Source organism: Juglans regia, chromosome 5 (assembly GCF_001411555.2).
Source record: "Juglans regia cultivar Chandler chromosome 5, Walnut 2.0, whole genome shotgun sequence".
Classification (NCBI taxonomy): domain Eukaryota; kingdom Viridiplantae; phylum Streptophyta; class Magnoliopsida; order Fagales; family Juglandaceae; genus Juglans; species Juglans regia.
The window spans coordinates 3833272-3848266 of NC_049905.1; the positions used below are offsets into that span (position 1 = coordinate 3833272).

At 35.9% G+C, this 14995-nt stretch overlaps 1 pseudogene; it reads right to left on the minus strand.

Annotated features, from left to right (window-relative positions):
* Nucleotides 1–8880: 8880 nt before the first annotated feature.
* On the minus strand, nucleotides 8881–12509 carry LOC109021552 (annotated as a pseudogene).
* Between the last annotated feature and the right edge of the window lie 2486 nt (nucleotides 12510–14995).

Consider the following 14995-nt stretch of genomic DNA (forward strand, 5'->3'; position numbering starts at 1 on the left):
TCTTTGAGAGATGCTAAGGATTTCGTAAAGAAACACTCTAAATGCCAAGAGCATGCACTGATCCCCCACTATCCACATGAAGAATTGACCTCTATTATCTCCCCCTGGCCCTTTGCACAGTGGGGACTCAACCTTGTCTGTCTATTTCTCGGGGGCAAAGGAGGAGTGAAGTTCGTAGTAGTGGCGGTTGATTACTTCATAAAATGGGTGGAAGCAGAAGCCTTGACAACGATCAAGGCCCGAGCCATAACAAGATTCCTCTGGAAGTTCATAGTCTGCCTGTTCGGGATCCCTCAAACCTTCATATCAAACAACGAGAGGCAGTTCGATTGCTCCCATTATCGAGAGTGGTGTTCAGAACTCAGGATCAAAACCAAGTATTCATCTCCAGGACACTCACAAGCAAACAGACAAGTAGAAGCCACCAACAAGATGCTACTTAATATTCTGAAGAAGAAGCTGGGAGACCAGAAGGAAAGATGGGCCGAAGAACTTCCTAGAGTACTATGGGCCTAACGAACATCAGTCAAGACCTCCACAGGAAAAACACCCTCCACCCTCATCTACAGGACCGAAGCTGTACTCCAAGCAGAGGTGGCAATGCCCACATATCGGATACAACACTTCTGCCCAACCCATAATGACGAAAGGTTAAAAGAAAACTTGGACCCCCTGGAAGAGAGACGAGAAGAAGCAGCAAGCCAAACAATCACCAACAAGCGAGAGGTTGCATGATACTTTAACAAACAAGTCCGACCTCGAGCCTTTAAAGTAAGAGACATGGTCTTGAAGCAAACGGGCGTCACCACCTAGGAAGAAGGAAAGCTTTGGCCCCGATGGGAAAGTTCCATAAACTTTGTGACATACTACTCCACAATCATAACCCCTTGGATTAGCCTGGCCAATTCTCTTGCCTTTTGTTGTCTCTTGGTGTTTGGGAAGAAGCGGTCGTTAAACTCCTTCTTGAACTGCCTCCAAGTCATGGCTACTATTGACCCCAATTCCATGATCAGAAGCCGTTTCTTCGACCTGGGGTTGTGATACTCACACACCCATATAAAAACATTTAACTCAAAATTCAACAAAAACACAAATCTAGTTTACATGCATAATTCATAGTCTGATTCATAGTAAGAAATTCAGCAAACAATTATAAAACATAATGTAACGCCCCGATCCCGAAGATCCGGAGAGTTAGTTTTTAATACTTAAAATCAACTTAAATAACACAACTATAAAATCCAGAAAATCCCATAAAATATTTATCAATCCAAATATCTAAGTTCCTCTATGGGGACAATAAAGAAATTCTCAATAAGATAAATTAGAAATTCTCCAAAAACTCGAAAATCTCCTTAACTCATCAACTCAAAATACCCGAAAAATAAATCAGTTTACTAACTACGACTTTCAAATAAGCATTTGTACCCTCAGGCACTTATTCCACTACGATCATCACACCTTGCTAAACTTTCTACTCTTGTCCTCCAGCTTAACCATTAAAATTATCTGAAAAATAATTTGAGATAAGGGGTGAGTTATCAACAACTCAGTAAGCAGGACATATACTAGTATATAAACATGAGCATTTACAGAGTTCAGAATGCAGAACAAAAATATTTTCTTTCAGAATGCAGAATCATAATAATGTTTTCAGAATGTAGCATCAGAACATGTTATCAAAAAATATCAGAGCGAAAGTTCGAAAATATTCCTGATCAAAATCCCTTTGGCATAGCGTAAACTGAAACATCACATCTTATCTTATCATATCAGAACAAATACCATGTTTAACCTCCGTGATAGGGTTATGCAAATCCCGGTAGCTAACCGAGCAGAAACAGAATGTGAATCTTCCTCTTATTCATTCTCGGAGCCCCGAGTGTGCATATAGGAAAGACAACACAGAAAACCACTTTGTTTCCAAAGTGGGTGCACCAGAAACAGAAAAGTTGGTACCAACCCAAACAGAGGCCACAATTTTACACCCGTGGTAAGGTCAAAACGAAACAGAAACAGAAACAGAATGTTATGCCAGAGGTTTTCAGAAATCACATCAGATCATATCAGAGTACAGAAAATATTCAGAACAAAACAAAATCATATCACAACATAATTTATGCACAAAATTTCATATTCGCTCTCTTTTCAAAGTTCAGAAACAGAATGTCAAAAATAAGCTTATGTCTACACCAGTCATGACAGAAAATATTTTCTTCTTAAATAGAATCTCATGAGTAATGCAGAACAAATACTTGAGGTTGTTTTCAGATTTCTTTTCATAACAAAATATGCACATTTTTCAAAAAGGATCTCAGTTCATTTTATTTAATGCAAAGTCTAGCATAAAAACCCCGCTTACCTAGACTTCTTATCTTTTCAGAATTTTCCTAAAAATGTCGAGCAATTAACAATCGTCATCTATAAAATAATCAAGTATTTCCCGTAAATTTTCAATCAACCACTTATTTCGATATTTAATCCTAAACTTCTAAAATAACCTATTTAATTCCTCAAAATCTAAAATTCTCATAATTCCCAAAATACCCTGATTTTCCAAAAACCATCAATATCCACTTAAACAAATTTGTACCCAATAAGAATTTAATCAAGCAAGTATTAAAATAAATATAAAACTTAATAAAAATTAATATTCAAAATACTTAAAATATCAGCAACATTTTATAAATAAAAAGAATACATTGGTTACAAAAATTTCCATAAATTAAGTCTTGAAAAACTCCTCTCTTAAAAAAATAGGTTTGCTTCCTATAATTAAAAATATTATTAAAATACAAATATAATTTATTGAAACTTAAAAGCAAAACTCATTTAAACATAAACCCCAAAAATAAAACTTCTCACCCGAAAACATTAGGTTAAACCTACCTTCCATGAATATATATATATATATATATATATATTAGGTCAAAACTAGTAAGTACCCAACCTAGGTTAAAACTATAATTCCATATCTAAATAATATGTAGTAAAAGTATTAATGTAATATCTCCCTTATTTGAAAACCAATCACACGGCAAAAACTGTGAAGGAAACAAAACGTGCATGGCAGGGCTTACCCAAGGAGAAAACACACGGCAGAGTGCGACTTACCGAGGGGCCAGGCAGACGGCAGTGATCACGGCGGAGCATTGGAAGCGAGAGAGAGAGAGCAATACGGTGAGGGAAACGGATAGTGAAGGAGAGACGGAGGACAATGGAACGAAAACTCAACCCGAAGGAGGAGCTGCGTAAGGTGTGGAGATGAAGATGGCTGTCCCAACAGCGTCGAACGTGTGGGAAGGAGTTGTGCAAGGAGCTGGGAGATGGACAGTGGCAACGTCAGCGGCTGGGTGGTAAAGACGAACTCAAGGTGGCCAAAACAAAGTGCTCTATTTTTGGGAAAAAAAAACAGAGGATTTTGACTTGGTGTAAGCGGTGGGTTGCTGTTTCCCGTGGCTGTGGCACGCGGTTCTAGTGGTTGGTCTTGGCGGATGCTTATGAGGGGTGGATGAACTAGACGACAACTATGTGGAGGTGCGGGGTGGCGCGGCAATGCATGGTGCGGGCTTCCTGTAAGCACGAGTTGCGTCGATCTCATATGGGCTGGGCACGGAGGTTGCTGGTGGCAGTTCCACAGTGCTCCCGTGGTTGACAAAAACAGATGCAGCTGTTGGGCTTCACTCGATGTGCAACATTGGCGGATGAAGGAAGGAGGGACGAGATTGAAACGGACGATGGTTTGTGGATGGAGATTTTGTGCGTGCGTGGGTGGAGAATGCCGTGGGAGTATTGCGGCAACTAGGCTTGGTAAACCAACATGCAGTACGTGCGTGGATATATATATATATATTGGCGATGAAAAAAAAAACCCTATAGATAAGAGAGACGTGTTTGCGGATGAAAGCTGAGTCGTGTGTGTGCATGCATGCCGTGGACGAGAGGAAAATTTACGGGAATTAAGAAATAAAGACGGAAAGAGAAGAAAACAAAATAAAACATGCGGGAAAAAAATAAACGTGTGAAGAAAAATAAAATAAAATAGAATAAACTAAAACAAAATAAAATAAATTGAGCTTAATTGGGTTCGAGTGTTACACCTAAAGCATGCCAATGATAAATATTCAGCAAATAATTACATGATGGAGAGCAATACAGCAACAAATACATTATGACAAAAAGTATATGTTGGGAAATTCCAACAAGCATTAACAAGCTGTAATTCAACGCAAGGGAGGGAACTTGGAAAACAGTGCAAAAGTAGGAAAATTCTTAATACCTCATTGCAACCAAAAAATAGTGTGAATAAGGGTGAAATCCCCACATCATAACTTAATATTGTAGTAGTAAAAACAAGGGATTTACAACATAAATTACACAACATAAATAATAATTGGAAAGTCAGTGAAGGTTCTACCGAAAAATGACACATAATCACAACTTCACTGGGCTCTCAACCTCATCACAACTACAAAAATCATCCCAACACTTCATAGGGCACTCAACCACATTACACTATACAAATCATCTCAACACTCAAAAAGACACAAGGCCACATCACACACAATAGAGCATCAACAATAGGTTCACAAGGCAACTCAACTCACAAGTCGAACAACACCATTTCATAAGCATAATCAGATAGCCGCTTACAACACGGAAGGAAAAATTTATGGATGATCACAAATGTCCTAAACACCGCTACTTCTTGTGGTTGTTAACGTCAACTGGAGGTAAAGTGATCTCTTAGGTGGTTGTGGGTGTCTCAGGAGGATAGAGAAACTGTCTGTGTATGATGTGTTTTCGGGGGAGAGAGAGAGAGAGAGAGAATGAAAAGGACAAAGAGTGATGGGGACAAAGGGGGAAGGGAGGGAAAGTGAGAGACGACAAAGGAGGAGAAGCTGGCTGGCAAGAGCTGATAGGGGTAGCTAGCGAAAGAGAGGGAGGCAAAAAGATGTAGAGACATAGAGGGAGAAAAGGAGAATGCAAGGAAGAGAGAGAGTGTGTGGGTAGATAGAGATCGAGAGTCTAGAGAGGGAGGAGCCCATCGTTGGAGGGAAACGGAGCACGATTGAGGTTAGGCTTTTCGAACCCTAACGTTGTGAGCCTTGAGATCGAGAAGAGGGAAGGATCATTGACACTTACCATGACCTTAGGTCGAATGGCGGATTGCAGTGCCTAACAATTGTAGATGAGGGAAGAAAAAGAAAGGGCGAGAAAGGGAGGAGAGAAATCAGAGGGAGGGAGAATGAGACTGAGAGATGAGAGGGAGACAGAGAGAGATACCGTTAGAGGTCGGGGGTTTTCAGCCCATTTATAGGCCGAGGAGCCCCTTCACGGGTAGTAAAGTTTTGGCTTTGGTTGGGGGAGGTGGGCAGTGCTGCCATTCGGTACAAGTGTATTTGTGCGGTTGGTGTGCAAAAAGGCACATAAAGGTCATGGGACAGGGAGAGGCCAATAGGAAGGGAAGGAAGAAAGAGAGAGAGCGGAAAGGAAAGAGAGAAGGGAAAAAGAATTAGAGTTTGTGTTTATTGGTCAAATGATGTCATTTTGATGGTGGGCTTGGGCCTTAGTTGCATGTTGGGTTTCACATAATATTGTTAGTGAAATACATAATAATATAATAAAAATTACAATGAAATTGATATTAAAATGAAACCAGTTTGGACTGAGGCATGAAAATCTCAATCTCTTTAAGGAGATCATTCAAGCTATTTGAGGTATACAAAGTTTCAAAATGAATCGGTGCAGCAAAACTCTTGACTTGACTCCTCTAGGATATATATATAAAAGCTCAAGTAATAATCGTATAGTTTGAACCAACTTTATACAAATGATTGAGCTCAAAGTTCTACCAAAAGAACATATCTCTTTTATATAGAAATACTCTCAAAATTATCTAAGTATATCTTCTTCTTTTTTTTCTTTCTACCGATTTTTTTCTCTATATTGTATAGAAAAACAGCACCACCCTCAAATGAAAAATCGACACGAGACGGACGCCACTCTCTCAAAAAATTAAACCATTCAAATAAAAACTCAGTCGTTTTTCATCCGACAAGTACTGTGCAATTAATGAAAAAATAAATTGACAATGCAAAAAGTCGACGTTTTACAAAGGAAACGGCAAAATAGGCCATCAAGAGTACTAACGGCATAAAAAGTTAAAAACCGATTGCAGTAACTTATTGGACCATTAAGTAAGAGCCAGTAAGAAATTAAGGGATAAATTTAAAGAGAAAAGATTCAAACATACAAGCAACGACGTACAAATTAACGGTGATGAGAAATAATAAGTACTATTTATTAAAAAAAAAATACCAACAAATATATATGAATCTAAATAGTATTTCATGTATCTAACTTCAAGTATCCTCATATTTTTGGTTTCAAAGGTTCTCTTTTACTAAAACAATATTGTCTATGGTATAACTTAAGGCCTTGTTTGTTTTTCAAAAACATCTCATCTCATCTCATCTCATCATTACAACTTTCCCAAATACTCACACAAAATAAAATAAACAATTCAACTTTTTCAAATCTCAAAACAACAATAATATTAAAAAATATATTCTAACAATATTTTATTCAACTTTTTAACTTTAATCTCAACTCATCTCATCTCATCTCATCTCTGAAAACAAACGAGCCTAAGTTGTTATCTATTCTTTTATTTCATTTTTACAAGTTTTTTTTACAATTATTTTTTCTAAATAGATCTAGGGCGATTATGTAAAGATTTGAAATTCAATTAAAAGAAAATTAATTATTTTTAATGAGGTAGCACCATCACATTGGTTGATTGTAAAATAAGATTAATGTAGATGACCCAAGAAAAAAAAAACGCAAAAGAGGGCCAAGCAAGATTTGGATTATACTCTAAAAGAATTAATCAATGATATAATAATTAGAGTTGTAAAATTGAAACGATTATAAAAAAATAAGAACTTTTCATTTCTAAACGACATGAGATTTCATATATCATCCGTACCATTATCACTTGGTATGGAATATCGCATATATATATAAAAATATTATATATATATATATATATAATATAAAGTTCCTAACTAAACTAATCAGAAACTAATGTAAACATTCAAAGACTGCGAATTACTATGTAGAAAAAGAAATATTCTGCAAGCTTTGTTTGGGTAAAAGTTTTCTAATATGATCTATAAGCAAACAAATTGTCTTTTTTTTCTTTGCAGTACTGTCGCGGCAACGTGTTTGCTATCTAGTTTCAGGAGTCCCCAACTTCTTTGGTATACCCTGTCCAGTACTCCATCAAAATCATACACTGGTTTTTTAAGGTTTATTTTCTTTTTTATTATTAATTTTATAAGTTCAACCAATTAACTAATTGACAATGTCTCGAGAATTGTTGAAGGAATTGTGCAGTTGTACAAAACGAAGAAGATTCATGTCCAGAACAATGAACTTCTTTCGATCTCAGGTGTAAAGTGATGTCAGAATCACGTGTCAAGAACGGGATTTTCGAGTTTGTTTCTAAGATGCTTGAAATGAATCGACAATTTTTATGGACCAGAGATAGAAATGCAAGGAACATATTTATGATTGCTGTCTTGCATTGTCAAGAAAAATCTTTAGCATTCTATACGGGATAGATACGATGATGAACTAGTACTCCTTGACTAAATGTTTACTAACATGTTGTATATGGCAGGGATGATAGAAGATTCCACTAAAATCTCAGGGACAGCTAATTTACAAATGCAAAGAGAGTTACAATGGTTCAAGGTCCTCTCTCTCTCTCTCTCTCTCTCTCCATGTCATTGGCCTAGCAGCATCCTTAATTTGTGCACCTCCTTGTTGGCCTCCTCTTTCTTCGAGTAAGTCTACATTAATTTTCAGCTTCATGGTACAGTGAAAGAAACACCAATGTCACATTGAACATCTATTACATGCAGGTGAAGCATCATAATTCTTCCAATGCAAAATCCTGCTGCATGCGGTCCGATTCTTCTTGTTCCAAATTGGGACAGCTAGCCATGTTGGCATTTCTGATCTTGAACAATATTATGACAGTTAAAAGCATGAAATAAAAGATTGCGAGACCTTTTCTATCTTTATATTTTGATCGGGCCGTAGAAGGCTGAGGCTGAGGTACAGAGATATATTATAAGGATTAATGGTCTTATAGAATATCAATTCCAGTCTTTTTCTATATCTATGTACATGTCTGAAATATATATCTAGCACCATATGATTTTCAATATTGGATCAGCTAACGATTTTAACATGGACTAGGTAGATTAATCATAATTTGGAAGCAGCATTGACCTTGTTATATTAGAGAGAATTGTCCATCCAAGGCTAAGGAAAGTACCAACTAGGATGGTTTAAGTCCCCAACAATTGTTCACGAAGAACCACGAGAACATGGGAGAGAAATGGATGAAGAACACAGCATAGTCATGTATGATGGTGGGTGCTCTCATTGTTACGATTATGTTTGCAGCTGTCTTTACTCTTCCGGATGATAACAACGAAAATACGGGCTTGCCAAAGTCCTTCAACAAAAAATTGTTCAGGGTCTTTATGATATCTGATGCCCCTTGTCCTTTTTTTGTCCTCAACTTCAATCTTGATGGTTTTTAGAATCCTTACATCTCGTAATTCAGAAGATGATTTTCTTGAATATTTGCCGAGGTAGATGATAATAGACATTTTCATCCTCTTTTGCTCTATTGCGACCATGATGATAACCTTTTCCCGTGCTCTTTTAATCATCCTACATGAGCAATTACATATTGCAATTCCTCTTATTTGTTTGGCTCGTGTTCCAGTCACCTTCTTCGTATGGATTCAGTTCCCCATTCTTAGAGATATGATCACTTCAACCTATGGGACAGGCATCTTCGACAGGAAAATAAAATGTTAATTAACGTAATTGATCCACTGTATAATTATGGTGCTAATTGCAACAGATCACGATGTATATTTAAACATTTTACATACATTGATGTTCTATTCAATAATTTTGAGAGACAAGAAAATACGGAGTAACTATGGCCCTGGATTGATGGAAGTCCTTCCATCAATTTCAATGCAAAAAGAAATTGTTCGATGCATTCTATAATAACTAGTTTCATGTGGACGTGACTGAGAGAGAGAGAGAGAGAGATGCTGCATTCTGATATGCACCACTAGTGCTTCACTCGAAAGAAGATTTCTTAGGTGGCCGCTGGTTTGCAGGATAGTCCAACACTTTGAGGGCAATAGCCTGAAACTTTTGAGGGCAGTCTGTCTCTCTGTCTCTATCTGTGGGATTATTCCTATCTTGGACGGCTCCTGCTGTATCTCGGTGGATTGGTCTTGGCAACATCAACAACTATCATCCAGCCATTAATGATCTGCAAGGACCAGCAACCAAAAGGCAGCCTTTCTATTATTGAGAGTTTTTTAAATTGTTTTATCTATAATTCTGAACCAAAACTGAAGTGAAACCAAACCATTTTTGGGTATTAAACACGAGAAATACAAGGAAGATTCATATGAAAAAAATATATATGTATGTATAAATATATATAAGAAAAGAGGAGGGGGGAAAGATGCCAGCGAACTAACCTTGCCATTCATCTCTTTGAGTGCTGTACTAGCAGCTTCCTCTGTAGTGTACTCTATGAATGCATAACCTTTGGACCTTTTAGAAATTTTGTCCATTATAATTTTTACTGTTGAGAAAGCATTACACCAGTATAAGCATACCGATCCAAGGAATTGAAATGCTAATTTTATGAGCACAAAATTGCAACCTACCTTCAACAAGCTCGCCAAATCCTTCAAATGCAGTTCTTAAGGTTTTCTCAGATGTATAGAATGACAGGCCTGATTATTGAAAGAGATTGCCAAGCAGTGTTGTTAACGATCGAACAAGAAAAGAGGGAGAAATGAAGTTACTCGAACATAAGAATTTTTTTTTTTTTATCTCACGAATAGAAACTAATAAATGCTCCCATAATGGGAAACGTTGTTGTATTTGAAGCTATTTTGGGAGATTTAAGTCAATTTAAACTCAGAAAGTCATACTTCAACAAAAAAATATTCAAAAAGAAGCATGTAGGCTTCAATAAATTAATAAGAGGTCTTTTGCATCTTGAATCACTCTTACAAGCAAAGAATCCATAAGTCAAGTCCAAGCTGCAACATACCAGTAATAAATAGTTTCTTTGTTTTTATAGTGGATGTTTGACTTGCTTCTGAAGAATCTGCCTGAGCCATAGAACTCTGTAAATTTCCTGCAAAATAAACCTTGTTTACTCTACAATGGAAAAATCTGGCAGTGGTCAACTTTAGATCAAATCTAAATTACAGATTATTTTTTTTGTTGTGTATAGGAAATGGTGGAATGACAAATTATTCATTGCAAATTGGCTTCTTATTAAAAAAATAAAGATTTATTACTTCAATAGCTTAAGTACAACAAATAAATGCTATATAATCTCAGTTATTAAATAATCAATTGCAAAGTTTCCTCTGAGATAAGATAAAAGAGTAATGTCATCTTCCACTTCAAAGTGGAGATCCTCTCCAAAGGAATTAAATCATACTAAAGCAAACTAACAAAACCATGATAAAATATTAATCCATGAACACTCTAGCACCCGGTAACATGGCAATAATTAAGATATTATTTTCAAAATCAGCTTCCCTTGCAAAGACATTGAACATCTCTCTACCTCAATACATCTCAAAGACTTCCAGCAGCTTAGCTAGCAAGACAAATATCGGATTTGCTACACTCACCTCTTTCTTACCCCAACATCATATAACTTTCAAATCTGGCTATGTTTTATATCTAAATTTTTTAATAAGTAGCGCTACCGTACACACAATTTTATGCACAATATATACGTACTAAGTGACAGCCCCATTTTATCAGTGCTTTCTTCTTTAATTTGAATTTCACATTTCAAATTTTAAAATTTTCACCATTTATAGTAGCTGACATATCAGCACGTATAGTTATGTAAGTAAAATTATAAGTATAAATAGCATTTTCCTTATTTAATATATCTCAAAGATCAACATATCACCATATACAACTACCCTCAAATAGATAAGTTAAGTTCGAAGCTAGTAAAGACATAGAGGATATGATACCTGCATTGAAATTACAATCAGAAATAGATATTATATGGAAGTGGATGTACTTTTACTACACAAAGGGACAAACCTCCATAATCCTTATTATCTGACTCAAAGCTTTTATCTGGCAGTACAGGTAATACACCTGGTACACCTGCACATTTGGAAGCATTTATCCTCAACCTACGAAATGCATCACAATGGAAGTGGTAAAAAATAAATTAAATGAAAATACTAACCAGCTAGTTCCCTTGCACTTTCATCATCAAGCTCACAACAGACCCCAAAGTTTGACCGCCAAGAAACGTGATATATACACATTTGAGCATCCTTCTCACTACAAAATTACCATTCCATTTTGAGGGTTAAGAAAAACAAGGTGATCAAAGGAAGAATGTCAAATTGATGCTCTGTTCAAAACGTTACAACAAAATGGAACAGGAAAACAAACACTCAAAATCTTGTTTTCTTACTTCCCCAACACCTTGGTCGGTGCTTGAGCATAATAATCAACCATTTGTGCCTTTGTAACAACTCCAAGTCCATCCGAACAAGCCAGTGATTGGTATTCGCCACAGGAAACAACAGAGTACATCCTGTTAGTGAGCTGTATGTCTTTTTAACAGCACTATAATCCGGGTCGGGCCTAACCGATAAAACCTCAGGTAGACCTACAGGACATTCGCCGCACACAAGTAGCAATGAAAACGTCTTTCATAACTTCTCCCCAAACAAAAAATCTGAAGGACCAACATGGTGCAGAATTGAAGCACAACCAGATGAATCATATCAAAGAAAGCGTAAAAGAACAGAAACTTACGGGCGAGCTCGCGGAAAGTATCTTCGTCAATGTCACAGCAAAAGCCGAAGGGGGAATCACAAGAAGCATGATATATACACATCTGAGCATCCTTCTCACTGCTCAAACCTCAACCAAAGCATAATTCAGACCAAAAGCAAACATTTTTATCTGAAAATTAAAACGAAACATACCCACCTGCCCAATACTCTTGCTAAGGTATTAACGTAATAGTTAATAACTTCTGGTTTGGAATTGACCCCTTGTGGAGGAGCCTCCATGAGCACCATCCAGTGGTGGTTGTCACTGGGAGTCAGAAATGTCTTTGTAGTTGAAGTTGAAGTCGCACTCGGTGTGGAAGAGAAACATATAAAACAAATGAAAGAAGAAGAAGAAAAAGAAAGATGAAGGTGGTTTCTTTTGTTCGGCGGATTGGGAAATTTGATGTTTACAGTGGGATTTTGGGGTTGGCTTTTGTGGGCTTTTCTTGGGAATATATGAGGTGTTATGGTTGCGGCTGAGGGGGAGAGAACTTCCATGGCCGCTGTTACGGTTTATTGGTAAGGCTATCGGCTTTTCTGCCTTTTTATCTCTGCAGACTCTGCCCGTCTTGCTGACATTTCTAGGGGCTCGAAACTTGTCGGGTAAATGGCGAAACGGCGGTGTTCGACTGTTCGAGTCCTTTAAATTCGGGTTGGTTGGCTTCGGGTGGGTTCATATCGGGTCCCGTATACCATGTTGTTAATGAAGAAGATTTTTCTGTTGAAAAAACTGATTTTGTTGATTTCAATCGATGGAGTATTCCAAAGATTAATGCTAAATGAATTACAAAATCACTTGGGTTTAGTTTACTTGTAAGATTGAGTTCAATGTTAAAACTGTTAAACAAACATATGCTATTTCAAAACTCATGAAAAATATTGTCTGTTTAATAGAAAAATAATTCAAGATTTTCTTGTAAAATGTTACAAATTTATGCACATTGGTTCTATTCAAGTTTCTTTTAAACCTTTGATAAGGAAAAGCATCAATACTTCAGTACTTCTTTGTTCATGGGATGCTAGCAAGAAATTTCAAACTAGTATCCTAAGCATGATTCAATCTTCTCTATTTAGTGGTTCAATCTACTTTGATTGTTTTCCTGATCTAACTATTACTTAAGATAATCCTCATATTTTGAAAGTTTTAAATTTAAACATTTTAACTTTTGGTTATGAAATGGAAGAATGTAGCAAACCTCTTGTCATAGCTTATCACATCTATTACAGGATTTTAAAAACTAATTTAAATCCTAAAACTATTTTAAAAACCTCATGAAATAAAACTTTGTTAATCAAAAAATGATTTATTTGAAAGATATTTCCCTTCCCAATAATGGACTTTAAAACATGAAGTCCCTCGTACTCGAGTTTTATATGATGAGCTTAATCTTGATTATATTAAGCAATATTTGGATGGTACTGTTAAAATTAGTTTTGACCAACCTCTAGTGAACAACGAAAGAAGAAATTCTTTCGCTAGAACTAGATCTTCCTTTGTTGGTTATCTTTTAGAAAACCCAGAAAGAAGATACCAAAATCCCAAAAAATTTCTGGAAGATTCTGTAAAGACAGGCCAACATGTTAACCCTGATTTAAAACTGAAAGGAGTCTCTACCTCCTCTCAGGTTACTTTTGCTTATTATACTACCAATGATGCAGAAACATCCAAAGATAATCCATAAAGGAAGAAGCTGATAAAGTAGAAGAAGATGCTTCATCTTTATCCCCTACAGCTTTAGATATGGTTGCACCTATTCATCACGACTGTGATAAATAAATACTTTGAAATTGATTTAATTTCTTTATTTAAAGAATATAGTTCTGCCGAAAACTGTGATAAGAGAAAACCTTATCATGCTACTTTTTCTAAAAATTACGTATTAAAAGAAAATGGAAAGAAAATATGTATGCCCTCCAAAAGCATATACTTTTCTTTGATTTTCTTGAAAACCATTATGTTTCTAAACATAGTTTAAATGTTGTTAAAACTAGTTTTGTCAAGGAAGAAGGTAAGGCAGTGGTTAAATCTAGTCACCCTCCTTTTGAGGCAATTGTTATTTATCATAAGGGATTTGAGGTAAAAACCTCTCCCATTAAAGCACCTAGCACTGATCCTAAAGATACGGAGACAAAAAAAATTATTGAAAAAAACAATTTTGTTAATCAAACTCTCCATATTATAGGACAACAGTTTGATCGCATTGAAGAAAAGGTAGAAAAATTCATTTCAACCCCATCTTCAAAACCTATTTTAAAAACTGTTGAAAAACCTTTTATTATTTTACCAGAAAATAAGCCAAAACTTGATTTAAAAAACAAACAAGCCAATACTCTTGATAAAATCAATCAAATGCTTGCTGATATTAAGAAAAAACAATCATCTACCAGTGCTTTAAATAGCAACGACACAGAAGTTGTTATTGTTGAAACTACTGAAGAATCATTTGACAGTGATTCCTCCACTCTTAAAGATATTAACTTACTTGAAAAGAATTTCCAAGATATTAATTTAAAACCTGAGATTGCCAGATATTCTTCAAAAGGATCCAAACTAATGAGTCTGATGAAAAACTGATATCCCAGACCAACACCTTCTGAATTATAATTTGAAGAAAAAATATTCCAAACCTAGTCTTCTTATTCTGCTGACAAAACTTACGAATTGAATATTGACAGATTATCTGATCAAGAGATCCTTAATACCATGAGTAAAATGTTTATGGTTGCAAATGTTTATATTAATAACAATCTCATACAACCTGAGAACTATTTTAACTACTGGTTTTTCTGGAGTGCTTCGACATTGGTGGGATACACATCTCACATCAGAAGTAAAAGAAACCATTCAGAATGCTATTAAGCATAATGACAATGGGTTACCAATTTTTTATTAAACCATAGGAATGAGAATTCCTGATGGTGTTAGTACTTTGATCTACACTATTATTAAACATTTTGTTGGAACTCCCTCCAATATTACTAAACATATTAGTAATTATTTGAATAATTTGAGATGCCGTCAAATGTCTGATTATAGATGGTAT